The sequence below is a fragment of the Lolium rigidum genome, chromosome 3 (assembly GCF_022539505.1).
Source record: "Lolium rigidum isolate FL_2022 chromosome 3, APGP_CSIRO_Lrig_0.1, whole genome shotgun sequence".
Lineage (NCBI taxonomy): Eukaryota > Viridiplantae > Streptophyta > Magnoliopsida > Poales > Poaceae > Lolium > Lolium rigidum.
This window is the reverse complement of record NC_061510.1, coordinates 398,048,169-398,054,280: the sequence shown is the minus strand read 5'-3', so window position 1 is coordinate 398,054,280 and position 6,112 is coordinate 398,048,169.

Here is a 6,112-nt window from a genome sequence, read left to right as displayed (position 1 = left end):
TTCGACAACGGAACCCATATCGTCGGGTTAGGCCCATAGGCGACGAAAAATGCCCCTTAGTTGACGATTTTGGGACGTTGTCTATCAGAACTTTTCTTGTAGTGCCATGTACGATGGATAAGTTATTATAAATCTTTATGGTGAAACACACATACATAACACTGACGCTAAAATGCCATAAGGCAAATGATGTGAATTCCACTCATTAATGGAACCGCCATTTAGGTCATGTTAGAAAAGAACGCATGAAGGAACTCCATTTGAATGGATTTTTGGAGTCATATGATTTTGAATCATTTGGCGCTTGCAAATCTCTTCTAAAGAGAATGACTTAAATACCGTTCATAGGCCAATAGTTGAACGTGCAACTAACTTAGTGGAAACATACATAGTGATGTATATGGTTCACTGGGCATAGTTGTGTGCGGGAGATTCTTCTACTTCATGAAAACTTCTAACAATGAATTGAGTATATATATGTGGATATATTCGATAAGGAAGAAGTTTGAAACATTTGAATGGATTCAAATAAATTTCAGCATGAAGTGGAAATCATCGTAATAGAAAAGTCAAATATCTGTGATTGGATCATGGTGGAAATATTTGAATTACGAGTTTTAGCGAACATCTAAGAGAGTTATGAAATTGTTCTACAACCTCACGTTTCTTGGAGTATCATAATGATGACGGAGTATCCAAGAGACGTATCCAAACCTTGTTGGATTAATGATGAGATAATATAAAATGATGCCATTATATTTTTTGTGGATTATGCTTTAGAGACTATCGCTTTTACACTGAATAGAGCATCATCATGATCCATTGAAATGACACCATACGATTTATGGCATGGGTATAAACCCTAAATAGTCCTTTCATAAATTTTGGTATGCATAGCATAAGTAAATGAGTTTACAACCAAAATCGGATAAATGTCTTTGTTGATTATCCCATGAAATTGATTGGGAATTCTTTCCACTATGAAGACAAAGACAAAAGTGTTTGTCAATGTTTCTTACTTATTTCAAAGAAATTGTTTCTAGCGAACTATTTGAGTGGGAGGACAATAGAACTTGATAAGGTTTATGAACCTGAGCATGATGATCGAGTAGCACAACATCGGAAATGGTTCCGGAAGCGACTACGAAGATCATGGCTGCCATGTCTACAAAGTGTTATAGTCATGGAGATCAAAGTACTTATTGAACCTTGTAGATGTGGTTTATTTTGTAATCAAATAAATGATTTGTGGACAAAGGATTGTTTTTTGAACAATGATAAACCAACTACATGCAAAGAAGTTATGATGGGCCCTGACTCCGTTAAAATGGCTATGCGCCATGAAATCCAAGATAGGTGAATACTTTTTGAAAGTAAATGGATCTATAAAGTAGATGGACTTGGATGGAATATCCTTAAAGAAGCTTGACTTATCGAAAAGCAGTTTACGAAAAAGTTCAAAGAGTTGACTACGATAAGATTAGATCTTCCGTGGCAATGCTTATAGTCTATGTGGATTATTCTAGTAATCGCTACATATTTCTTTTATGAGATATGATAGTAGGATGGCAGAAATACATTCCTTACCGGAAGTGTGTATGAAGGATGTATACTAGATACAACCAAGAGTTTTGCTGGTCCGTGGAATACTAGATAGGTATACAAACTTCAATTGGATGAAGTGAGTATCGCGGAGTTGGAATCTTCACCGGATGAAATAATCAAAGAGTTTTGATTTCATCAGAAACGATGAAGATGCTTGCATTTGCAAGAAATTAAGTGGGAGCTGTCTGAGACATATTTATAATACTTTATGTAGATGACATATCGTTGATTATAAATAGTGTAATTATATAATTGATTTAAAAGGTTTCATTGAGAATTAACATCAATGAAAGGATATGAATTGAAACATATTTAGTGTCAAGATCTATGAAGATAGATAGAAACACATAATAAGTTTAAGTTTAAGTATATAGAATAGATATTGAAGTAGTTCAATATAGAAGTATTAAGAAGGTGTTCTTTTCATGTGAAGGTTTAACAAGACTTGAGTGTATTTGACACTCGATGAGTAAATACACATGAGTGATTTTAGATCATGAATAATATGTACAAAGTCAGATGTCCTGTGCTCTAAAGTGTTACGAGCATATACCAGAATGATTCATGTAATGATCATTGGACAACAGTAAGAATATCCCTGAGTGCTTTAGAAGAACCAATGATATATATATATATATATATAGTTTTTATATGGGGAAGTGACAAACAAATCGCTGTAAGGTGTTGCACCGATATTAGTTTGGTCACATATAAAAATAAAATTTCAATCTCAATTAGGCTAAGTGTTGTTTATAAGGTAGCAAAATGAGCTAGAAGAAGTCTATGCTAGATTTAGATCAGTTCTAAATACTGTGACGGATTCTACAAATGAAGGCAAATTATGTCATTGTTTTGACAATGACTGAGGATGTTAAGTCGAGGAGTTCTTTGAGAACTTGGTGTAGTTCCGACAGTGTCAGAACTTTGAAGCTATATTGTGTGTGACAATATTAGTGACTTATTTCAGATCGCGGAATTAAGGTTCCACCAGAGGACTAAGCATATACAGTTAATGCCGACTCATTTGGAAAATGAGTGATGCGTTGAGACGCAAATGAATTGCAAAATACATACGTTTCTGAGCGTGTCAGATCCGTTGACTAAAACCTCTCCCGTGAGCAAAACATGATAAGCACCAGAAGGCCAAGGTGTTATATTTTTACAAATGTTAACTAGATTATTGACTCTAGTGCAAGTGGGAGACTGTTGGAGATATGCCCAAGAGGCAATAATAAATTAGTTATTGTTATATCTTATTGTTCATGATAAATGTTAATATTTCATGCTATAATTGTATTAACCGAAACATTGATACATGTGTGTTATGTAAACAACAAGGAGTCCCTAGTAAGCCTCTTGTATAACTAGCTTGTTGATTAATGGATGATCATGGTTTCGTGATCATGAACATTGGATGTTATTAATAACAAGGTTATGTCATTAGGTGAATGATATAATGGACACACACCCAAATAAGCGTAGCATAAGATCAAGTCATTAAGTTCAATTTGCTATAAGCTTTCAATACATAGTTGCCTAAGTCCTTCGACCATGAGATCATGTAAATCACTTACACCGGAAGGGTACTTTGATTACATCAAACGCCATTGCGTAAATGGGTGGTTATAAAGATGGGATTAAGTATTTGGAAAGTGTGAGTTGAGGCATATGGATCAATAGTGGGATTTGTCCATCCCGATGACGGATAGATATACTCTGGGCCCTCTCGGTGGAATGTCATCTGATTAGCTTGCAAGCATATGAATAGTTCATAAGAGATCACATACCACGGTACGAGTAAAGAGTACTTGTCGGTAACAAGGTTGAACAAGGTAAGGAGATACCGATGATCGAACCTCGGACAAGTAAAATATCGCGTGACAAAGGGAATCGGCATCGTATGTAATTGGTTCAATCGATCACTAAGTCATCGTTGAATATGTGGGAGCCATTATGGATCTCCAGATCCCACTATTGGTTATTGCTCGGAGAGGAGTCTCGACCATGTCTGCATAGTTCGCGAACCGTAGGGTGACGCGCTTAAGGTTCGATGTCGCATAAGTAGATTCGGAATATGAGTTGGAGTCCGAAGTTTTTGTTCGGAGTCTCGGATGGGATCCGGGACATCACGAGGAGGTCCGGAATGGTCCGGAGAATAAGATTCATATATGGGAAGTCATTTTCCGGGGTTCAGGAAAAAGTCTGGTGTTTTGACCGGAGCTTCTAGAAGGTTCTAGAGGGCCACCAGTGGGCCCACCACCCCGGGAGAGGCCACATAGGCGCCACATGTCATAGTGGGTCCTGCCCACCATGACATGTGGGCCCAGGCCGCCCCCCCCTTAGAGATAAGATCTATCTCTAGTTTAAATGGTTTAAATCTAGAGATAAGATCTATCTCCTAAAATAAATGGTTTAAATTAGGAGATAAGGGGGAATACTTGGGGGAGGAGTTTTCCCCCCCATGTGGCCGGCCAAAGGGGGTAGGTGGGCCCTAGGGGAAACCCTAGGCCGACCCCCCACCTATATAAAGAGGGGAGGGGGTGGCCGGCCAAGGCACCCCATCCAGAAACCCTGGCCGCCCCCTCTCTTCCTCCTCCATATGATGCGCAGGATTAGGCGAAGCCCTGCAGCAATTCTTCTCCACCACCACCACCACGCCGTCGTGCTGCTGGGATTCCTTGGAGATCTACCACACCTCCGCTGCCCGCTGGAATGGGGAGAGGAAGGCCTTCATCGACACCGTACGCGCGACCGAGTACGGAAGTGCTGCCGGATTGCAGCACTGGGGATGATCGTCTACATCAAGAACGAGATCTGATCTCGTAGGCTTTGGAAATCTTCAAGGATTAGTATCTTATCAATCTCGTTGCTTCGATCTTGTAGATTAGATCTTGGGTGTTCCATAGATTAGATCTTGGATTTATTCGTCTTGCGGTAGGAATTTTTTTTGTTTTGTATGCTACAAACCCCATCAAACTCCACTGCTACTCAAATCATAAGAGGACAGAGGTGCATACTTACCAAGTTTTTGGTTTGTACATCAAATAGAGTATAGAGAGATTTGGCTTCTTATGCACTGAAAATTTAACATGATGTTGCCACTACTAGAAAACAGCTTATTAGTGGCGCACTGGTTTTCGCTATCAGTGGTGCACTAGTGATGCGCCACTAATATCACGCCACTGCTAACTATTAGCAGTGGCGCACAATGGTGCGCCATTGGTATGGCACATAGCAGTGGCGCACCACAGGTAGCATTGACGTGCCCTACAGACACAATCTAGAGGTGCGCCACTAGGGTCCTAAAAGGTGCGCCACTACTAGTATGAGAAAAGAACAAAATAAATGTGTGGCTCGTACGGTGGCTCTCTGCTGCTCGCACGATGCTCTCTCGTTTCACCACGGGAAGAAAACAAAAATGTATTCAACATTTATTACACTACCAAAATTACAACCATTCTATAACTTTGCAACTAAATCCCTAAAAGAAAAAGAAAAAAACAATCAGGTCCCTGCTCTACAGGGACGGCGGAGGGAGGCGTCGATGGCCGCCGGTGGAGCCCGAGCACGCTGGTCACCAGGCCCTCCGTGTCCAACGCCAGGAGGAGCGCCTGCAGCAGCACGACTGTGAGCAGGTGAAGATGCATCGCGCGCCATCGTCTGTGGTTGGTGAAGCGGCGCCGCCAGGTCGTGCTGGTCCTCGGTCTGGTCCTCGATGGGGGAGGCCGTGGCGAGCGCGGGGAGGGCGGCAGCTGGCTGGCGGCCGCGAGGATGGCGGGGCAGGGCGCGGGAGGCAGCAGATGGAGGCCGCGGCGGCGTGTGCGGGCGGACCGTGGTGGCGCCGCGCGCGGGGCCGACAATGCAGGCCGCGGGAGGCAGCAGATGGAGGCCGCGGCGGCGTGTACGGGCGGACCGTGGAGGCGCCGCGCGCGGGGCCGACGATGCAGGCAGCGGGAGGCAGCAGATGCAGGCCACGGGAGGCAGCAAATGGAGGGCGCGGCGGCGTGTGCGGGCGGACCGTGGAGGCGCCGCGCGCGGGGCTGACGATACAGGCCGCAGCGGCGGGCGCTGGCGGACCGTGTAGGCAGAGACGCAGATGAAGAGGCGGGGCGGCGGGGGCGGCCGATGCGTCGCCGTGGCGGGGCGCGGGCGACGGGGATGTGGATCTATGGGGATGCGGGGATGCGGGGATGTGGATCTGCGGGGATGCGCTCGATCGGGCTCTGGACGGGGATGCGGAGAGAGAAAGTGGATCTACGGGGACGGGGACACTTTGTTTGGGAGGAGAGATAAGTGCGGTGTGGTGGGTGGGTGCGGTGTGGAGGTGTCGTGGTGGGTGTGGCGACACGTGCGCGGTGGGTGTGGTGGCGCACCACATCTATTGCGCTATTGGTATGGACAGCAATAGCAATGGCGCACCTATATTTGGTGCGCCACTGCTAACTTTAGATCAATATGTAACCCAGTTTTACAATTAGTAGTGGCCCACGACTACACTAGTGCGCCA